This window comes from Gossypium arboreum, chromosome 3 (assembly GCF_025698485.1).
Source record: "Gossypium arboreum isolate Shixiya-1 chromosome 3, ASM2569848v2, whole genome shotgun sequence".
In the NCBI taxonomy this organism is placed as follows: domain Eukaryota; kingdom Viridiplantae; phylum Streptophyta; class Magnoliopsida; order Malvales; family Malvaceae; genus Gossypium; species Gossypium arboreum.
Genome location: NC_069072.1, coordinates 106,113,057 through 106,137,805, shown reverse-complemented (window position 1 = coordinate 106,137,805; position 24,749 = coordinate 106,113,057). Strand labels below are relative to the sequence as shown.

Sequence of the window (24,749 nt, the reverse complement as noted above, 5' to 3'; positions counted from 1 at the left end):
TGCCACAAGGGTCTCAAAAACACAAAAATAAAAAAAAAATGACCATCAAAATGACTTACTAGTAAGAGTTGAAACTGGCTGAAAATTTCAAGCTTCCATGGAATATTTCGGCAGAGAAAGGAAATGGAGAAGAGAAATGACCACTTGTTTTATTTTATTAGTATTTTCTTTTGTCATCAAATACCAAACCATTACCAACTTTGTCTATTTTGTCAATTCTTGTCCCCTATGGCCGGCTACCACTAATTTAAAGGCCTATTTGCACTTTAAAGACCCCTATTTATGGCTCTCTAGCTATTTAACACAATTGGCTAGCAAAACAAAACTTTTGATTATGCAATTTAGTCTTTTTTCGTAATTAAGCTCACAATCGCAAAAATTAATTAACTAAAATTTTCATGCACTTGTATAATCATGCTATGACACATAAAATAATATTAAAAATAATTTCTTCAGCCTCAGAATAGTGGTTTCGAAACCACTGTCCCGACTAGGCCCAAAATCAGGCTGTTACATGCATAATATTACTTAATTTATCTTATTCACAATAATCATTGTAGTCATATCCTATCTCCTTCAACTTACATAATGTTCAATAGAACTCAAGATCATGATTCCTTCATTCTCATCTTACCAAAGTTTTATCATTTTGTAATCACAATAGCTACGAGCTTGGCATACATACTTGTACCCTTTCAACGTGATCATACTGATACGTGACATTCGCAACAAGTTTTAAAAATTTATAATTGATCGTTCTTGAAACTAACTATTATCACGATGAAGGCAAGTGTACCTGTCGAACAGTAGTATAGCTTTAGCAAGATCGAATTGCCGAACCCAAAGGAACCAAGAGTACTAGTAATTACTTTCTTTTTATATCTAGCCTAAAAATTAAGGGATTTGTTTATCTAAACTAATTAACTAAACTAAGGGTGCACAGAGAGAAAATTGGGGAAAAGCTTTTGGGAAAACTTAATTGATTAAGACAATACCCAAGGAAAAATCCACCTAGACTTCGCTTGTTATTTAACTCTGAATCAGACGATTTATTCATTTGACTTGATCAGTAGAAATCCCTAAGTTATATTATTATCTCTCTCGAGACTAATAACGTCTAACCCTAGGTTGATTAATTGAAATCTCTTTCTAATTAACACCCTAGTGTTGCATTAACTCGATCTATGGATTCCCTTATTAGGTTTCACCCTAATCCGGCAAAATCTTGTCACCCTATCTCTAGACGTGCAATCAACCCCGTTTAATTACGACAAATTTACTCTTAGACAGGGACTTTTGCTCCTCTGAATAATCGCATTAACTTGAATCAATATCCTGGAATATTAAAACAAGAATTAAGAACACATAACTAAGAACAAGTCAAATATTTATCATACAATTCAGATAATAATAACAAGATCCGTCTTAGGTTTCATTCCCCTTAGGTATTTAGGGGGTTTAGTTCATAATTATGAAAGAAAATATCTCAAAAGAATAAAGATAGAAAAACATTAAGAAAGCCCAAAAACTCTTGAAGGAAATTGAAGGGAGATCTTCAGTCTTGACAATGAATCCGGCTTCTGAGATAGATCAATCGGCTTTCTTTGAGTAATTCCTTACCTCCTACTCCGTCTCTCATTTTCTAAGTGTCTCCTCAGGTGTTTAAATAGGCTTTAGAATGCCTAAGAGCCCTCCAAAGTGGCCTTTTTCTGAATAGGACTATACTTGGGCTCGACAGGGACACGCCCGTGTGCGATTGCTTCAGACCGTGGTCAAGGCTATTAAATAGGCACGGGCGTGTGGTCTACCCATGTGAGTCGTGCTTCGATTCTACCAAATGGACACGACTGTGTGGCCTACCAATGTGAAGAGGTTCAGGCCGTGTTGATTTCCCATGTTGACCCATTTTCTCCGTTTTTTGTCCGTTTCTCACTCTTTTTAGTCTCCTATGTTCACCTAAGTATAAAACATGAAATTAAAGGATTAGGAGCATCGAATTCACCAAATCTAAGGAGAAATCATCCAAAAATGTGCTAAGCATGGGATAAAAATATGTATAAATTATGGTTTATCAAATACCCCCATACTTAACCGTTTGCTTGTCCTCAAGCAAAATCCTCAACTCACAATCAAAATAAATTCTTCTCAATTTATAATCCCTATCGATAATATCTCAAAATAAACCATAAGTAATCATACATTGAGTATTCAACTAGAAGAACATCAAAGTTTCAAACATTCCAAGTTGAGCACTTTATCACGAAAACATAGGTGCCTCCCCTCATTTAAGTGATTACCTTTGATTCAAAATATCACAAAGTTTAACATCCTCACTAAAGATTCACTCAAATCACTCAAGGTGTTTTAAGGACAATAAATAAAGCACTCATTAGTCAATATGAAAAGTTATTTCCATAGGCTTGCATGAAAATCAAATCTCCACCACTATATATTGAGATGATACGTCAATCAAAAGGTCTTTAGAGGGTTGTAATGTGGCTTTGGTTAGGGGGTGTGGTCACAAGCTGAAAGAAAAGGTTAGAATTGAGATTGAATTGAAAAATTACCTAACCAGAAAAATAACTAATCATCAATTGAATACAAGTGAGCTTCTTCTTAGAATATGGAATTAACACTTAAGCTAAAAAAATGACGAATTACTACTAATATATATGTATTTTTTTTAAGAACAAGTCAAATAACATAGGCTATCTATCAAAAATAAAACATAGCTAAGAAATTTATTCAAATCAGATCTCGACAAAATAGGGATCAAATTAATTTAGGGGATTTCAATAATAACAGGTTAAGGGTTAATGTTGAGGGTAAATCAATGAATGGGTTGTTAGGCTCAAGGGGGTTCACTAAGGGTTAATTGTGAAGCTAGGCTTTTATAGAGTGAGTGGATTAAACCTAAGTGCCTTTATCATCTCGACAAATCAAATCAAATGGTGTGGTCTTAACATGCATAATCAAGCAAGTTCTAGAATAACAATTTAATATTGACGCACTCAAAGCAACAATAAAAGTGAGCATGAAAGAAATAATAGATGCTCTAAAGGCTCAAGATCTCACAAAAATTATGGCTTTTTGATGTTTAATCCTGCGAATTTTAACTCAAGATAATACCTAAACTTGGGGAAACAACCTAAAAAAATTTTAATTCTAAAAAATCAACTTATCATGCTTGATTCTCTAATTTCTTAAAGTTTAAACAATCAATGCTTGAATGCCTATGTTTTAATTCAAGACATATCAATAAAAATCATAAATTAATCAAAATTCATTTTAATAATGATATGAGAAGATCACATGAAAATAAGATAGAATTCAGGGATTTTTCTGATAATGAAATAAATACCCCCCCACACTTAAGATGTACATTGTCCTCAATGTACAAAGTTAGATTTAATGAAAAATATAAATATAAGATCATAAGATAGGGATAGAAGTGAAACTTCCTGAATGATGAATGGACTCCTTGAATTGGAGTTATGGAGAATAATCGACCAAGGCAATGATAATATTGGAGAAGGATACTCCGGTGGTGGTAGAGGTTGGGTTCCACAACCACAGTGTCCAGCAAAGAGGTTATCTTGGTGGTCGGGCAGGACATGGTAGTTGTAGAGAACCTTTTCCAACTTTGGAGCTCTTTACAACTGTGATAGAATCAGGAACTGCTTTTAGAAAATATAAAGAAGCATGATTACTCGTAAAGAGATAGCCAAATAAAAATTATAAAATCTCAAGATAAAATAAAAATAGTATTAAAGGGAAATAAAAAGTAATTTCAACATATAAATAAAGATAAAAGTAAAATAAAAAATAAAAATAATAGGTGATTATAAAGAAATTGGGGCACATGGCCGTGGGGCACGCTCGTGTGCCCTCATTTCAGCCCGTGCGTTTCGTGGCTTTCGAAATTGGGCACATTGGTGCACACGGCCATGTTGGACTGCTGTGTCATTCTTCATTCGCTTCTCCCATGCCCGTGTTGTTTTGACAGGCTCGACCACGGTCGGTGGGCACGGGCATGTCGCACGCCCATGTTAATTTGGCAGGATTGCCCACGTCCATTCGCACGGCCGTGGAAACTTATCGAATTCCGTGTTGGGGAAACATTTTTGCTCTGTTTTCACACGGTCGTATCGCACGGTCGTGTCTCCGCTCGTGGTGTGAGCACGGCCTAAGGCACGCCCGTGTGCCTGGCCTGTATAATAGAACACATGTGTTTCAAAAACTCAGTTACTGATTAGATGTTAGAAACTAAAATTTTAAAGAAGTTAACACTGTTAGTGCTCGGGTTGCCTCCCGAGAAATGCTTATTTATAGTCTAAACTCGACTTACCTTTCTGCTGCGCGGTCATGGTGGTGTGAGGAGTTTACACTCCTCCTCCCTGTTATCAAGTTTATCAAAATAAGGTTTTAAACGAGTACTATTTACCTTAAAAGTGTCGAATTTAAGATGAAGTACCTCGACTGTACCGTATGGAAAAATATTGAGTACCGTGAGATGAATTTCTTCATTAGATTCAGAAGTGGCAATACGAGGATCTGCTGCATCCAGTAGTACTTTGTCTCTAACCTTAAGTTGATTTGGTGGAATATTGAGCTCATTAAGGTGTGGTTTTGGTTTATGCATCCGCCATTCATCTAGTTCCTCAACTCGTAGCCTTTGTTCTTCATAGATAGGTCCTTCGTTATTGCTTGAACAAGGCTCATATGCGCTCTTCGAACCTGTTTCCTGCATAGAGGGTTTCACCACATGATCAGTACAAGTAGTATGATTTATGCAATCACCCTCAAGTTTTGAGGTGTTACTCAAATTACGAGCTTGAAGAGTGATTGTTTCATCACCCACATGAAGTGTGAGTTCACCTGTATCAACATCAATTATAATTCTAGCAGTTGCTAAAAAGGGCCTCCCTAAAATTAAAGGCATGTTACTATCCTCCTCTATGTCTAAAACAACGAAATCAACTGGGAATATAAATTTGTCAATTTTAACGAGTACATCTTCAATAATACCCTAGGAAATCTAATTGTTTTATCTGCTAATTGAATGCTCATCCTAGTTTGTTTGGGTTTCCCAAGACCTAGTTGCTTAAACATTGTGTAAGGCATGACATTAATACTAGTCCCTAAATCAGCCAAAACATTTTTAACATTTAAGCTAACAATTAAACAAGGAATCGTAAAACTCCCTGGATCTTTCAATTTGTTGGCTAGCTTGTTCTGTAGAATGGCTGAGCAAATTGTATTTAACTCTGCATGCGACGCTTCATCCAACTTTCATTTATTTGCTAAAAGCTCCTTTAAGAATTTGACTACTTTTGGCATCTGCGAAAGAGCTTCAATAAATGGTAAGTTAATATGAAATTTCTTTAAAAGTTTAAGGAATTTTCCGAATTGTTCGTCTGAGTGGTCTTTTCTTGTCGCATTGGGGCATGGTACACATGGTTTGTACTTTTTACTTACCTGTTTTCGGTCATTGTGGTCGACCTCGCCTTTACCTTTACTTACCATAGTTTCTTGCCTCGGTTCTAGTTCAGGTGCAACTAACCCTTCCTCATCTTGAATGGTAATCGCATTGAGCTGCTCTCTTAGGTTAGATTCAGTGTTACTCGGTAGGCTACCTTGTGGTTGTTCAGATATCAATTTAGTGAGCTGGCCTATCTAAGTTTCGAGCCCTTGGATCGACACTAGTTGATTCTTAAGTGTTGTCTCAGTATTCTAAAAATAAGTTTCTGACACCAAGATGAATTTTGTTAGCATCTCCTCAAGGTTCCATTTTTTCTCTTATTGGTAAGGTAGTTGTTGGAAGCCTGGAGGTGGTGGTGGTCTCTGATTCCCTTGGCCTCCCCATGAGAAATTTGGGTGGTTCCTCTATCCTACATTGTAAGTGTTGCTATAGGGATTATTTTGAGGTCGAGAATTATTACCCATAAAATTTAATTGTTCGTTTTCCATGTTGTGGCCAGAAGGTGGGTATTTTGAATTGCTCATCCCTCCTCCACTTGCATTGCATTGCATTACTGGGTGAACATGTGAAGAACCAAGAAAACCATCAATTTTTCTATTCAAAAGTTCTACCAGATTAGAGAGCATGGTGACCGAATCGACGTTAAAAATGCCGACTGCTTTCGTTGGCTTTGTCTTCATGACTTGCCACTGATAATTATTCAGTGACATCTCTTCTATAAATTCATAAGCATCCTCAGGTGTCTTATTATTGATAGTTTCACTAGCAGTTACATCAATCATTTGTCTAGTCGAAGGATTCAGGCCATTTTGAAACGTTTGAACCTGTAGCCAGAGTAGAAACCTATGGTGAGGGCATCTTCTCAAAAGGTCCTTGTATCTCTCCCATGCATCATAGAGTGTTTCGAAATCCATCTGCACAAACAAAGAGATATCATTCTGCAATTGAGCTATTTTAGCCAGCGGAAAGTATTTAAATAAAAACTTTTCGGTCATTTATTCCCAAGTAGTGATTGACCCTCGTGGTAATGAGTTCAACCACTGTTTAGCTTTGTTCCCCAATGAAAAAGGGAATAACCGAAGGCGAATGGCATCATCAAAAATTCCATTAATTTTAAAAGTGGCACAAAGTTACAAAAAATTCGCCAAGTAAGCGTTGGGATCCTCGTCCTACAAAGCATCAAACTAAACAAATGGTTGTATCATTTGAATTATGTTAGGTTTCAGTTCAAAATTATTTGTAGCAACAACAGGCCTAACTATGCTTAATTCAGTTCCTGTTAAAGAAGGTTTAGCATAATCATACATAGTATGCGGAGCAAGATTCTGATTAGCAGTAACTGCAGGAGGTAGTGGATTTTCTTGGTTTTCAGCCATCTCCTTGGTTGTGGTGTGAATATTGCCCTCTTGCTCTTCCTCTGTGTATCTTAAGCTTCGCCTTATTTCTCTTCGGTTTCTGCGACCTATGCGATCGATCTCACTATCGAAAAGTAATGGTCCTGATAGGTAAAATTAAACTAAAAAATAAAAGAAAAGTTAGAAAAGTAAAATTAAACTAAAAAATAAATTGCAACAAAAGTAAAAAATGGCTAAAGTAATAAAAATCGAGTGTTCCTAATATCTTAGGTCCCCGACAACGGTGCCAAAAACTTGATACGTGATATTCGCGACAGGTTTTAAAAATTTATAATTGATCGTTCTTGAAACTAACTATTATCACGATGAAGGCAAGTGTACCTATCGAACAGTAGTATAGCTTTAGCAAGACCGGATTTTCGAACCCAAAGGAACCAAGAGTACTAGTAATTACTTTCTTTTTATTATCTAGCCTAAAAATTAAGGGATTTGTTTATCTAAACTAATTAACTAAACTAAGGGTGCACAGAGAGAAAATTGGGGAAAAGCTTTTGGGAAAACTCGATTGATTAAGATAATACCCAAGGAAAAATCCACCTAGACTTCACTTGTTATTTAACTCTGAATCAGACGATTTATTCATTTGACTTGATCAGTAGAAATCCCTAAGTTCTATTATTATCTTTCTCAAGACTAATAACGTCTAACCCTAGGTTGATTAATTGAAATCTCTTTCTAATTAACACTCTAGTGTTGCATTAACTCGATCTATGGATTCCCTTATTAGGTTTCACCCTAATCCGAAAAAAATCTTGTCACTCTATCTCTAGGCGTGCAATCAACTCCACTTAATTACGACAAATTTACTCTTAGACAGGGACTTTTGCTCCTCTGAATAAGCGCATTAACTTGAATCAATATCCTGGAATATTAAAACAAGAATTAAGAACACATAATTAGGAACAAGTTAAATATTTATCATACAATTCAGATAATAACAATAACAAGATCCATCTTAGGTTTCATTCCCCTTAGGTATTTAGAGGGTTTAGTTCATAATTATGAAAGAAAACATCTCAAAAGAATAAAGATAGCAAAACATAAAGAAAACCCAAAAACTCCTAAAGGAAATTGAAGGGAGATCTTTAGTCTTGACAATGAATCCGGCTTCTGAGATGGATCAATAAGCTTTCTTTGAGTAATTTCTTGCCTCGTACTCCGTCTCTCCTTTTCTAAGTGTCTCCTCAGGTGTTTAAATAGGCTTTAGAATGCCTAAGAGCCCTCCAAAGTGGCCTTTTCCGAATAGGACTATACTTGGGCTCAACAGGGACACGCCCGTGTGACATGCTCATGTGCGATTGCTTCAGATTGTGGTTAAGACTATTAAATAGGCACGAGCGTGTGGTCTACCCGTGTGAATCGTGCTTCGATTTTTCCAAATGGACACGGTCGTGTGGCCTACCCGTGTGAGGAGGTCCAAGCTGTGTTGATTTCTCATGTTGGCCCATTTTCTCTGTTTTTGGCCCGTTTCTCACTCTTTTTACTCTCCTATGCTCACCTAAGTATAAAACATGAAATTAAAGGATTAGAAGCATCGAATTACCAAATCTAAGGAGAAATCATCCATAAATGTGCTAAGCATGGGATAAAAATATGTATAAATTATGGTTTATCACATACCTCGTCATTTCTTTAACAAATCCTTGGACTACCCGTTGAACCACTTGGAATACTAAGGATACTCGGGATTACCATACACATAATAAGATGCCAATTCCATGTGTCAGACGTGGTCTTACATGGGATCTCACATCGATGTCATATCCCAGATATGGTCTTATACGAAATATCATTTCGATGCCATGTGCTAGACGTGGTCTTACACGAAATCTCATATCAACGCCATATCCCAGATATGGTCTTACATGATAACACTTACTGATGCTGATGCCATATTCCAGATATGGTCTTTTACGAGATATCATCAACCCAAATGTCATGATATTTGTACCCTAAGTACTCCTAAGGTTCAACCGGCTTTCATCACCTTAATTCTTTGTCGGACAACATCAATAATATTCACAAAGACAAATATACAATTCATGCAACATTAAATGCTAAATACATAATAAAATGTTGTATCAATTACACACAAACTTACCTCGGTACAAAAATGTAGCTAACTATTCGATTTAGTCCACAACCTTATTCTTTCCTCGGTTTAGGTCCGGACTTCATTTTTCTTGATCTATAAAAGTAAATTTCATTTATTTAATGATCACATTATTCAGATCATACCATAAATCATACTTTAGAAAAATTACAATTTGGCCCCTAAACTTTCACATATTTACACTTTTGCCCCTAAGCTCGTAAAATGAAATGTGTTTGATTTCTTTATTACTCAAACCTAGCTGATTCACATTCCCTCTTATAACAGCCCACATTTTTCATCAAATAACACTTTTAACACCTATTTTTACATGTTTTACAAACATGTCCTTTTAGATGTTTTCATGAAAAATCATTTAGAAAAAAATGTTCATCTAACACCAAACTTCCATATTCCTCCATTAATCATCAAAATACATGCATGACACACTTAGGTAAATTTTTTAACATGAACCCTAGCTCAAAATAATGGTAGAAATAGTTAGATCATGCTTCAAGGATCTCAAAAACAAAAAAAAAATATATATATACATATATCAAAATCTATCACCAAAATGACTTACATGTAGAGGGTTTATTTTGCTGAAAATTTCAAGCTCCCATGGAGGTTTACTTCTCAAATTTTCAGTGGAGAAAAGATGGAGAAGAAAGATGGTCATTTGTTTTATTTTATTAATCTTTGCTTTTTTCATCAAATATCAACTTTCACCAAATTTTGAATTTTCATTTATTACACTCCATTTACAGCCATTCACACATATAATGTCCTAATTACTCATTAAGGATCTCAACTTTTAAGTTCTGTAGCTATTTAACACATTTAGCTAATAGAACACAACTTTAGCACTTTACGCGATTTAGTCTTTTTTCACAAATTAAGCATTCAAAAGGTAAAATTTCTTAACAAAATTTTTACACAATCATATTATCATGTTATAGACCTCAAAATAATATTAAAATAAATTTTATGACCTCGGATTTATGGTCCCAAAACCATTGTTCCGACCAGGCCCAAAATTGGGATGTTACATCTGAGTCATTTCCACGGCTGTTTTCAGCTCTATCTTTGATGTTGTGACTTCCATGCTTTATTGTCGCAACATTGGCAGCAAATTCAGGCCTAAGTTACATCTTGAGCTCCCAAATCAACCTACATAACCATATAATCTTATTAAGTATCAAAACATCATAGAAACTATATTTAAAAGCATAGAATACGACTTGAACTAGAAGACATAAATAAATACTTAAAAGGACTTAATTCAACTATTAAACAAGCTCAAATTATGTGAAAAGGGATGTAAATAATAGTGTAATTCGAGGAAAATCAACATCACACGTGAATGCATCCATAAATAGATCTAGGATTTATTTTACTTGGATCTTGCCGATATACTATTAGCCTAGACAAACACATCCATGTCTCTATCTTCTGGGAGTCGCCCACTCCGATATGCAGGACAATGTATCTCTCATTTGGACTTGATAGACGACATAATAGTTTTATAATCGACTTGGTCAATTTTTTATTAGGCTATGGACCATTCAGATGATCTACTAATATAAGTTGTTTTCTTGCATTATGATCCAACAACATAATGCAGGTTACTATTAGTTAAATGTTAGATAATCAATGAACTAATATTTGGTTTCATTTTGTTTTGCATGCAAAACTGTTGATGACATTATACAAAAAATATTAATAAGAATGATGAAATTTTATTAAATCAATCTGTTTGAAAAATTAAAAATATATTTGACGATATCACTACACTAAGGGCATTCGATCCTAACATTTCCATTTGACTTCAGAAAGTTTCAATTATGTCAAACACAAACAATTCGACCTCTTTTTTATTCAAAATATCATAAAATTAATATTTAATTTCTCAATCTTAAAACATTTTCATGCCAACAACTTGAACAAACTAGTGGTTAAAACTCTGTGTTGGCACCTTAAGGTTCAGGGTTTAAGTCTTAATTGTTTCATCCCCTACCCCAATTTGTAAGCTTGTAATGGTACGAACATTTTCATAATAACAAAATGAAAAAATTGAGTAAGAAATTTTACCACATTGGCAACATGGTAAACTAGAAACCTTAAAGCATCCGTTTTTGTTTTAAAAGAAGTAGAATATATCATTATATTAAATGAGTTGGTTATATTTAAATAATGTATTTAAAGAAATTGTTTTTTAGATATAATATAAAGTTGATTTACTAAAGAAAAAAATAAAAGATATTGATTTATGGTTTATTTTAGTTTTTAATTCAAAATTTTAAATAATATATTTAAAGCATTGATATGTATATTAATTTGGACTCAATTTGTATGATAAAATTTTATTTATTATATATTTGAATAATAAATTTATAGTTGATTCACAAAATAACTTACCAGTTAATTTAAAGATTAAAGAAACAAAGTAAAAAAATAATTTTATTAATTATTGTAATTTTAATTGTAAATGGAGTCATTTGCATGTTAGATTAAAACTATTAAATCATAACACATCCTTAATGTGGGTAAAAAATTCACATAGCAAATATATAAAAATTTGATTTAAAAATTAAATATGATTTTGGTTAAAATGGCAAAACTCATATAATAAAGATAATGATGTCTTGAGTCCAAATCTCATCATGTACAAGTATTTTCTAAATCTTATATATGAATAAAAAACAAAATACTCTCAAAATAATAGTTGTTGATTTGTAAAAGTGATATTTTTTTTGTAATTTTACAACGGTTTGATATTCAGTTGGAGGGTGAAGCCAACTCAGTCACACTTTAAATTAATAGTATAGATACTCAATCTACTTTTTTTTTAAAAAAATTCTATGACACTTTATTGCCAATCATCGGATCTCGGAGTATGACGTCACAATACATTGGCGGAGCAATTCATACTACTTATGAATATACAATTGGATATTATAAATTAATAAAAAAAATTATCAATAATTTATTAAATTGAGAAAATATCATAAAGATTAGTAATGCATATACATCTAGCTAACAAATTTTGGTTCGACTCATACCCAAAAAAGTATTCATGAAAGATTAGAGGTGATTCAAAACTAAGTACTAAATAGTGAGTGTCATCGCGACTTGGAAACAAGAGACATCGCGAAGGCCCCACAAGCTTAGCATAATTGCGACGAGGTGAAGTCAAGTCACGAAGTTGGGCAGCAACATCGCGACAATAGTATCATGATATTGTGATGAGACTCCCTATTTGGCACATACTCCAATTTCACTTGTTTTGATTTCAAACTATGCCAAATTCTTACCATGACCTAAAACACCCATATAATTCACTTACCAACCTCATTAAACCACATAAATATAAAACTTGAATCTAGTTTAAATTTCGACACCTTATATATCCAAAATACCTTGATGAATTCAATAATTTGGCCACTTAAACAAACTAATGAGAACTAACTAATGAAGCAATTGAACATTTATTTTTTTCTACCTCATTTAAGCTAGAAAACATGGAATAAATTCAAATGACACCACAAGGACTCAACTAGTCATATTATGATCAAAAGTGACTTAAACTTGTTCCAACTTATTGCCATACACTTATACATCAAGTTAACCACCTAATCATGATCCTAGACAATTCAAACATATCACTCAATATACCACAAGCTAAAAAAGCTAAGTTCATGAAAGATCACTCATAAACATGAATATTAACTTACTAATTCACGTATGAAATGTAACACCCCTAAACCGTCTCTATAACAGCCAGATTTGGGGGCTAGTCAGAATAGTGGTCTCGGGACCACAAATCCAAAGTCATAGAATTTATTTTATTATTATTTTGGATTCATAGCTTATAATAGTACATGAAAATTTTGGTGAGCTAATTTTGACGTTTGTGAGCCCAATTGCGAAAAAGGACTAAATCGCATAAAGTGCAAAAGTTCTATTTTGATAGCTAAAGGTGTTATTTTATTAGAGAAGCAAAATTTGAGGATTTTAAAGGGTAATTAGACCCCTATAAATAGAGTGCCCGGCCATAGGAGACATATTTTGTCAAAATTTTCAAAATTTGTTGGGTTAGGTGACCAATTTTGACTAAAATAGAAATAAAATAAAGAAGGATGATATCATCCCTTACTCATCTCTTTTCTCCACCAAAAATTAGCCATTGAAGGAGGTTTGAGAGCTTAAAATTTTCAGCAACTTGAAACACTCACAAGTAAGTGATTCCATGTCCTTTGTTGATGATTTCTATATTTTTGAGACCCTTGAAGCAAGAGCTTTCAAATGAAGGGTATATCTTGCAAAACGGTTGAAGGTCTAGGGTTTTGCCATGAGAGAATTTAGGGTGCTTTCTGAAATTTTATGGAAGAATATGAGTCTTAGTTGTGTAATAGACAACTTTTGTAAAATGTGTTATCATGAAAACACCTAAAGGGACCATTTTGCACAAGTTGTAAAATGAGTAATAAATGTGTGAAATAGAAAGAATTTGGGGTCGCTGTAAGAGTAAAAAGAGTTCAGCTAAGTTTAATATGCAAAGAAATTCAATAAAAATCAATTTTCGAGCATAGGGATAAAATGGTCATTTTGCCAAAGTTTAGAGGCAAAATGGTCATTTTACCGAAGATGTGAATTTTTAATTGCTTAAGCTTACTTAGTGATTAAATGATTGTGTTTTGCTATTATAGATCAAGAAATACCAAATTCGAGCCTAGACCGGGGGAAAGCCAAGCAAATCGACTAAATTGACTAGTCGCCATATTTTGTAATTCAAGGTAAGTTGTATGTAAATAATACAACTACATTACTAATGTATATGTTGAATTGTATTTGAATTAATATAGCATGAATTGCTTGATTGTGGAATTGAGATGGTATGATGATAATAGAGATGATAGAGTTCCTGTTTGAACCTAGGAAATAAATCGGATATTCATGCCGTGACATATGGGTTATTGTTGGCTAGTGTAACACATGTCCGGGACATGCATCGGCCACATTATGAGAGCCAGTGTAAGACCATGTCTGGGACATGGCATCGGCATTGAGACGAAAGCTAGTGTAAGACATGTCTAGGACATGTATCGGCCTCGAGACGTAAGCCAGTGTAAGACATGTCTGGGACATGCATTGACTATGAGATGATAGTCAGTGTAAGACCATGTCTAGGACATGGAATCGGCTTGAGATGTAAGCCAGTATAAGACCATGCCTGGGACATGGCATCGGCACCTTACCCACATTTGAGGCTTAATGAATATCCAATAGTGTTCCAAAAAGTTCAACGGTGAACGTTATGTTCTTAAGCTAATAAGGAAAGTATAACCATATTGTGAGTGGTACAGGTACCTAATTGGTACGTATGAGATATGAGCTTATTGTACAATATGTGACTAGTATGGATGGTAATAAGTAAGTTATGCTTATGCCCACCTTGGTATCATGAGCATGTGGATCATTGATAAAATGTTGTTGTTGTGTACTTACTTATATGTAACTTACTAAGCTTTATGCTTACTCACTTTCCTTTCCATTTCTTTTCAGTGACGCCTAACTAGCTCAAGGATCACTGGAAGTCAGAGATATCGATCACACTATCAACCGAAGTATTCGGTATAGTTGGATTTATAATTTTGAATATGGCATGTATAGGACTTAGACTTTGTTATTTTGTGTCTTTGAGAATTTGCCAAATGTGTTGGCTTGGGTTGGAAACACTTTAATTCGTATTAAGCTTTGAATGATAGTTAATATTCATTTTGAGTTTATGAAAGATGCATTCTCATGGTTGAATGAATGTTTATTTTGGCTTATTTAGTTATAGGAGATATACTTGTTTCGATATTGGTTGGTATTTGTATGGAACTATATATGTAAGAGTGACAATGAGGCTTGGTAATAGCCTTATATTGTCCACACGGGTAGACACACGGACGTGTGTCTAGGCCGTGTGTGACACACGGTCTGCCCCATGGGCGTGTAGTCCAGCTGTGTGTCCCTTGCACGTAAAATTTCAAGTCAGTATGCTTGGTAATAAACACACGGGTAGAGACACAGCCGTGTGTCTCAGCCGTGTGGAGGACACGGCCCAGCACACGGGCGTGTGCCTTGGCCGTGTGACATTATAAGCATGCTGACGTTAAAAACAGAATGTCCATGTTTTTGCACAAGGGCTAGGACACAGGCGTGTCGTGGCCTTGTGAGGGACACGGGCCAATGGCACGGGCGTGTGTCTGGCTGTGTGAAAACCCCTATAAGTGTGAATTAGAAATTAATTCTACACAGGTGTGGGACACGGGCATGTCCCAGAGTGCTTAGGCCGTGTGAGCCACACAGCCCATCAGCACGACCATGTCGAAATGGTCACACGGGCGTGTGCCCTATTTTAAAGGCAAATTTCTTAAGGCTGGTTTAAGGACTCGAAATGGCTCCAAATAGCTTTCAATGATCAATTTGGAGCTCGTAAATCCATAATAAGAAGTTTAAGGTAGATATTGAAAAAATTTTAAGTTTGAACCCAGTCTCAGTGATTTGAGATTGGTTGTATGCAAGAGATCAAGTTAGGTAATGCCTTGTACTCTTCCCTGGCCTGGGTTACGGTATAGAGTGTTACAGTCTTCGTCTCCAGATTAGGGTTATGGAGTATTACAACGAGATATTAAACCTTTAGCATTACATAGAAACAATATTAAAGATTAATTATAAATAAAACACATTCGATTTATAAATAACATATACTTATGGGCCTTAAATTGGGTTTACAGGGTTCTAAAAATTTGGAGTATTCTAGGATCAATTTTAAACAAAAAAAAACAATTTAAGAATAAGTTAAAATTTTTAAAAATAGGGGTCACATGGCCGTGTGACAAAGCCGAGACCATGTGACTCCAAACATGGCCGTGTATGTAGACCGTGTAACTTACTGTGCTCATGTAACACAAAATCACACGGACGTGTAACTAGACTGTGTAACTCACTGTGACCTTGTAGCTCAGGGTCACACGGTCATGTTGCTAGGCTGTGTAACTTTCTGTGCCCGTGTGGACCAACCTACACTAAAAACAAATAAGACATATGGTCGTGTGGATAGGCTGTGTGTCCGTGAGACAGGCCGTGTGCATCAAAATTTTCTTCCAAAACAAGACACATTTTACACCTATCTTGGGTATCAAGCCAAGCCTAAAACCAACCTTTAAACATCATAAAAAAAGAACACCTTCAAACAAGTCAAAACAAGTCAATACCATAAAACCTAGGTGCCTAACCAATGTGTCCTCATTGACACCATAATTTAACCACAACCAAATCATACATTCATCTTATTCAAATATTACGAACCATAAATTTTAATTACCATATCATACCAAGCATAGTGACTTAAATCATTCACCTCCAAAAGAGCCAATTCAAGGTAATTTATAACATATTCTTCCAATGGAAATCAATTTCATTTAGCATACTCGTTCATACATATATGTCATCAACTATATTCACAAGCATTTACAACTAATAGAAACATATCCATATTCACATACCCAACATCTTATAAACATAACTTTCTCAAAAACTAATTAATACACAAAATGACCATTTCTAAGACTTATAATGACCTAGGTACATGCCAAGACACAAAAAGAATACATCACCAATGTTGAGTTCGAGATTATCGTCGGATGTTGAGTCGACAATCAAAAATAGATACCTAACCTGCACATAGAGGAATAATCAAATACCGAATAAATTTCATTAACTCCAAGAGCGAAACTTATATATATAACAAGGAATATATTTAACCATTCTCAACTCATTCCATTATATAACTCTTTAGTTAAACTCATTCATTGGATTGATTTTACGTAAGATTTTACGTAATCAACAATCATACCATTATTGACACCTAGCGCCTAACGACTATGCCGTAGTAAGATTTTGCGCCAAAAAACTAGTCAGATGTACCGACAAAGTTGTGCCTGTGCTGGTTAGTTAAACCGACAATGTTTTGTGCCCAGCGCTGGTTGGATAAACCGACAATTGTTGTGCCCTACACTGATCGAATAAACCTACAATATTTTGCACCCAGCGCTGGTTGAATAAACTGACAATAGTTGTGCCCTTCAATGGTTGGTTATACCAATATTACAAATGTTTCAGTGTGCCTAGCACTATTAGATAAAACTGACAAATACATACATAATTATTATATTTCTACAATCTCTCATTTCATATTTCAACCATTTGCATCAAATGACTATAATTAATTTCCTTGATTTATTCTCTAACCTTATATGTATAACTTCAAATTTTCAACTACCAATCCATTAAATATATCAATATAATTATTTATTAAAATTAAAATAAAAATTAAATTAATTAAAGTAAATAACAGAGTTCGAGTTCAAGGACTACGAACTTACCGAAATTACGTTAGTTTTCGATGATCGAGGTTGATGATCGTTTTACTCATTTCTTGATCTAAATAAGATAATTAAATTAAATTAACTAACTCAAACCACAATAATTCAACTTAAGCAATCATTATAAAAATTTCTATAATGTAAAATTGCTATTTCGGCCCTTGATATTTTTTAAAAATGTTAAATTAGTAAAGGTAAAATTGCACTTTGGCCCCCCTAAAATTATAAAAGTTTAACTTAATCCTTTAAAAATTATAAAGATATAGACTATAAAAAATTAAAATTTCATCCGACCCCCTACAAAATTATTTTGGCTTCGCCCTTGCACTTACATGCAAGGCATTAAACAACCAAAGCTTAAGTTTCCCCCTCTTATGGTGTTTTTTTTTCGGTGAATAAGAGAGTATTAGAGAAGATGACCACTTAAGTTTTATTTTATCAAAGTTTTCTCTAATTTCCTAATTACAATTTTACAATTTAAACATATTTAATTTACAACTAAACCAATCCATGTACATCCACTATCTTGGTATTTGGTATTATTTCACACTAAATCCTTTAAACTTCCTTTTTACATCAATTTGTCACATTTACTAATAACTCTCCACTTTCGCATCTATTAGACTTTGATCTTTTTACTTAATTAACTTTTTGAACCTTAAAACTTCACCACCAAAATTTTATACGACATCCGTAATACCATATAAATTCTACATTATTAATATATTTTGACCCACTAGCTGGAATTATGGTCCCAAAACCTTTATTCCCGATACCACTAAAAATGTGTCGTTACATCAAATCCATCCCAAAATATTCCCAACCAACAAGATGGACATTTAATCATGCCATAAACTATATACATTCAAAATGAGAACAAACTTGGTTATGAGTGGAGGTGATGAGTTGGATTCTTTACTAACTTTCGATCTACACAATAACTTATTCAAAACTTGTGTAGGGAAACAAAAATAATTGTATATTGAGTAGTGTATACTCAGTGGCGTTAACATAATTAATATTCAATTATAAACATAATATTAATCAAATACACAAGCTAAGTACATGAATACAATTGAAATCAAGAATCATTTCATCATCAATATTCATATAAACATGTATTCAAAAGAACTATTAAACTCTCGAGGTATTCCATAGTCATACATCACATAACCAAGTTCATATCAATGCAATGTTTGCTTGCACATATCGAAATCTTGATGCACCCTCAGAATAATTGCATATATTTATTCGTACCAAAGTCATTTCATATTATCATTATAATCAAATTTTCAACAACACATATACTTAGTATATAATTTCACATTTCAGTTCTTATTAATAGAATCGAACTTAATGACCAATACTTGGATAAATCCACCAACACACCAGTATACACATCGAAGTGCTAGACGAGCATAAATGCACCAATCTCAAAAACCACACCAAAATCTGCTCGTACCTTTAGAAATTTTAGTTGGTGATACGTTCTCACCCCCAGGGCATTATAGAACTATCACAACATAATACGCACTCAACATTAGATGTGTCACCTATAAAAATGGATACTATAACAAGCCAACTATACTTGTAACCCAACCCGAAAATGTTAATATGAAAATTTTCCATTATCATAGAACATGTTTCCAACAAAATAACAATCAAATAGTACGTAGCATGTAACAACCCATTTTCAATGCAATCAGAATAGTGGTTTTGGGACCAAAAATCTGACATAAAAATATTTATTTTATTATTATTTTAATGTCTATACCATGTTGGTAGTGTCATATAAAAAATTCATTAGGAAATTTAATCGTTTGTATGCTTAATTTGATAAAAAAAAAAAGGGGGACTAAATTGTATAAGGTGCAAAATTAGAGTTCTATAAAAAGGTGTCAAATTGCTATGAACTTTGAATATGAGTGGCCTTAAATGGTAATTAGACCATTAATATTATAGTGGAAAAAGATGGGCATCGTTTAAGTGATTTTAAAAGGTTTAATTAAAGGTTATTTAAGTAAATTAATAATTAAAGTTAGTAAAATGATAAAACAAAGGCTATCATCTTTGTTTTTCTTCCTTAGCCGATTTTCAACCTAAGAAAACACCATTGTTGTGCATTCAAACATTCTAACATCTCTCTCCTTTGCATGTAAGTGTATTTTTGTTCCATTTTTAATGATTTCTATGTTTTTGGAGTCGTTGTAGCTTAATCTAGCTAGCACAGGGACTAATTTGCAAAATTGTTAAAAGTTTAGGGTTTTACCATGAATGTATATTGATTTTTTGTGATGTTTGATAGAATGAAATGAATGGTTGTTGTTAGTTAAACAACTTTTGTAAAGTGAATTTTGATAAAAATGTAAAATTAGGGGTTAAATTGAAAATTGTGTAATATTCATGGTATGATGTGAAATTAATGAAAAATATGAGCTACTAAGGACTTAACTGAAATTCGACTAGTTTAGGTTAGCAGTAAATTTGCATGGATTTTCATTTTATAAGCTTAGGGACTCAATTATAATGAAATCAAAATTTTAGAGGCAAAAGCATAATTTTGCTAAAATATGATTTTTAGAGTGAATTGAATTGAATGGTTATTGAATGGGCTAAATTTGATTATTTAGATCAAGATAAGTATCGTACGGATTTAGATCGGGGAAAAGAAAAAGTGTCGGATTGGTTGAACTTATCTCTTCGTTTAATAGAGGTAAGCTCGTACGTTTAAATAACGTTTTAATATATATTTAATTTAAATGTTATTTTGTTGTATTATTATATTATGTCTTTACGAAAAAATCCAACAATGTTTTGGTGACTTTCGAATCCCGTTTGAACCTTAGGAATATATAGGATACAAATGACATGTCATTAGGGTTGTTGTGTTTCGAGTGTTGGTCCTGAACGTCCTACCGGTGGCTGAGTTCCAACATGTGTTGCGGATACTTGATAGCTTATGTGAGCAGCACCGTGTAACTACATTACGACCGAAAGCTTATGTGAGCAGACCCACTTGTGGCTCGAGAGAGAGCATCTATATGAGAAAAAGAAAGAAATGGTTTTGACCATATGTTAGCATATAGTGTGTGAGATTCCTCCGTATCCGATATTATTCTAAGTGCTTCAACGGGTATACAAAGGGAAGGAATGATAGATGTTTCGATTTGAAATGCTATGAAAGCATTAAAAAGGTATGAGTTGTTGATGTTTAAAGTGTGCATAGTCATGTTCATGAAAGCATGAAAGCATGAATGCTTTATGCTATGTACCTAAAAGCTAGTATGTTATATGATGAATTTGCTAAGTTATGTGTTTATCACTAACTTAAATTGTTCTTGTTGCTTAGGCTTGTGCCAAGCTATGTTGGATTAGTTCATTAACTGTTCTTAAGCTTATATATTGAAATGGTTAACATTGTTTATTATTTACGAACTTACTAAGCATTATATGCTTACTTGGTGTATCTCTCTCATGTTTTAGATAATCGGAAGCTTGTTCGGGTTGGAAGCTTATTGGAGATACATTATACTATCCATCAGCCATTTCGGTAGATTTTGATGATTTTTTAGCTATGGTTATAATGGCATGTATAGGTGTTTTTGTTTGATGAAATAGCCATTGTGTTTGGCTAGTAAAGTTGGTATTTTGGGTGATGAAATTGTTGTTATGTTAACATGTATGTATGGTATTTTAATGGTTGCTATTTTGGCATTTTGGTGCTTAAATGATGGTAGTTGGAAAGATGAATAAAAATACATGTTATGAAATGTTGTTTTGGTGCGCTTGAATGTTGTCATAATAGTGTTTTCAGTATGGAACTGGTGTGTGAACATTATGGTAAATGTTGGTATGGAATTCAATTGGTTGATTGATATATGGCTAGCTTAGCAAATGTTTAGTCAAGTTTGATTGTTGTGATTGATGTGCCTTTTAGGATATTGGTTGTATGGTTAAATACTGTGATGATCTAGCTTGAATATGCATATGCTAAGTGCAATTTGGATGCATGAAATTAGGTGCATTAGGTTTGTGTAAGTGACTAAACTTTGGGTGAGAAAAATGGTTATTTTTCGTCAACACAGCCAAAGACACGGACGTGTGTCTCAGTCGTTTGTGATATGCGGCCATGCGACACAGTCGTTCGTCCCCTGTAGGTTTCAAAGGGTTGCAAGTCAAGCAGTTACATGGCCTAGCACACAGCCTGTCACACAAGTGTGTGAGGCCATTTCGAGAGGTACACGGCCTAGCATATAGGCGTGTGGCTTGGCCATGTGACCCAAGTCAGAGAGTTACACGAGCACAAACACGGGCTGGGACACGGCCATGTGTCCCTACTTCGAATGCCCACACGGCCTAACCATATGCCCGTGTGACCCCTACAGTAGGAAAATTTTGTAATTTTTCCCAAAAATTTAGTATGTTTCTGACTTAGTCTCGATTCGTTTCTAATGTGTTTTTAGGGCCTCAAGGGCTCGTATAAGGGACATATATGTGTTTGAATAATATTGCTATGGTTTATGTTACGTTTTGAATATGTTGAATAATTGTTCGTTGTGAGATGTAAACTTCCAGTAATGATTCGTAGCCCTATTTCGGCGACGAATATGGGCTAAGGGTGTTACATAGCAAGCATATATATGCTCAATTAACATATCCTAAGCATATAATATAAATGCATGTATTCATTTGCATGTACAGTATTAATATCTTTTCATTTCCATTTAATTATTGAATTATGCATATATGTATATATTGAAAGCGAATTATGAAAGCACAAATTGAAATAGATTATCCGTTTATGCTTTAGCTTTTCATTTAGCTTGCTACATCTTGACATCGTCTTTAGTTACGTAGATAAATTCAATTACAAAAAATCATTAGCTTCACACACCAACCATAAACAAATATTAATTAAACATGAAATGCATACTATTTAATTTAGTTCCTCAAGACCCTAATATCTGAAACACTCGTATCTTATGATTTACCCAATCAAATCTAATTTCAACCTCATAAATATAGCACAAGACCTCTTATTATCATTATTCACTATCAAACCTCAAAGTTTTTATCTCTTACAATTAAGTCTCTAACCACACATAATTAACCAAATAATTCAATCTTGATTCAAGCTTAACTTAATATTTCCTACACAGTTCTAACATGTTCTTTCCATAAACTAACATCACACATGTATAAATTTGAGCCCTTATCATCCAAGTTCTTAAAAACTATTAACGATGGAATTTGAAGCAAAACTTCATCAATTGAATAACCTAACAAATGGACTTCTAATATCTATTATTCCTTATCTAATTTCCAACAAAAAATAAGAGGAAAACCTTACCAATACTTGGGTGAAAGCTACGACAATGGAAGGAAAATTCATGCAAGCTTCTTTTTTCTTTCTTTCTATTGTTTTCTTGTTTTCCCCGTGTATTGAAGATGGAAGAATGAAAACACTCATTCTCTTTCTTCATTTCGTATTTCTTTATGACTATAATAAACCTTAATCTATGGCGGTATGACCATAATTAAATCATGGAATAAGTAGTGGGATTTGATGGCCATGATCACTTCATGCCACCAACTCCCTACAAATTTGGTCAAATTGCTACAAGGTCTTTGGTAAGTTCCCTCTTTTAAGGCTTGTTCATTTTATAATCAATTCTTTTTCCTTTAACCAATTCACAATTTAGTCCTCATACTATAGTTAATAACTAATTTAATTTAATGCCACTTTATAATTTGACTTAGAGGTGTGCATGGGTCGGGCCGGGCTGGCCTGCCTGTGGGAGGGTTTGGGAAAAAATATAGGCCCGAAAAATAGGCTTGGGCAAAAAAATAAGGCCTGTTTAAAAAAGCAGTAAGCCTCGTGTAAGGCTTTTTGCGGGCCAGCCCAACCAATTCACTACATGACAATTTTTTTAATATTATTTTCTTATTGTTTTCTCTCTATTTTACTACTATTTTACTATTATATTGCTACTATTTTGTTGTTATTATTTAGATATTGTATAAAACTTATTTTATTGTTAACTTTTAATTATTTAAAGGCATTTGTTAATTTTGTTATTATTTTAGAAACATTTACTTGTTAAGTTGCATCTATTTTAGTGTTATTTAAGTATACATATTTTTTAAAATTTATTTTCAATTTGTTGATAAATATTTATTTGACGTTTTTAGAATTTTTGATGGTTTATATATATTTTAAAATTATATAAAAATTAATATAAAAATTAATATGGGCGAGCCGGGTCGGGCCTGGGTTTTAACATTTTTATTTGGGTTAAGCTTAGGCAAAATTTTAAGCCCATTTTACGGGCCAAGCCGGGCTCGAGCCTCGTAAACGAACCTAAATTTTTAGTTGAGCCTGACCCAAACCCAGCCCGGCCATGCACACCTCTAATTTCACTCTACGATTTTCGTATTTGATTGTACCTATTTGATTTTAAGTCAATTTAAAAAATTCAATCTTAAAATCAAATTTTCCCACCCTGTTAAAAATCGGATAATTACTTTTTTTTTCCACGAGTTGACCTATATGATTGCTCGAATACCGAATTTAAGATTTATTGCAAAAAATTAAACCACATGTCGATTCCCTAATAATTTAAAAGTAAAACGTGGATAACTAGTATTCTCTGTTTCTGAAAGAAGAATAACTCTAGTACTGAAATAAATGAACGGGGGCTTTAATGCAAGTTATTGCACAAATTTTAGGTTTCAATATTAAGTAAATTGAATATTAGACCAATTTGATCTTTGAAATTTTTGAGAGGACTCATAACGATTATGTTTTTAATCAATTGTACATTTTTATTTAGCTTATAAAATATACACATATTATCAATTTAATCATGATTTATTAAATTTAATTTCTAAAATTTTTACAATCTATTAGCATTCATACAAGATACGTAAACATCAAATACTAAATTTATTATTAAATTAATCAAAATCAGGCTCAATTGACAGAAAATATTAATACGGGAATTAATTATTTTTTTAAAAAAAAACCAATTTTCCCAATTGATAGAGACTTAAAGGTGTTTTTAGCGAAGTTTTACTAACAGTGAACTGAAGGGACGTTTTGTGGCAAATATACGAGATAAGAATGTGTTTTTAGATCTAAACTCGGCTCATGAATAGACTTGAGCCACAGCTCCTCCATCCGTTCTTTTTTCCTTTAGTGCCCTTGCATTATTTTCAATTTTCCAGAACGACCACACCGCAAAGAAATTGTTGGGAATAATAAAAGAATAATTATATTTAAAAAAAAAAGAACAAGCAAATTTGTGGGTAAGTTTGAGATCATC

At 33.6% G+C, this 24,749-nt stretch overlaps 1 non-coding gene across 1 annotated transcript; it reads left to right on the top strand.

The window, feature by feature from the left end:
• Positions 1–6,322: 6,322 nt before the first annotated feature.
• LOC128291086 (small nucleolar RNA R71) lies at positions 6,323–6,428 on the top strand. The gene has a single exon (XR_008280862.1). It is a non-coding gene; the product is annotated as a small nucleolar RNA R71 (small nucleolar RNA).
• The last annotated feature ends 18,321 nt before the right edge of the window (positions 6,429–24,749 follow it).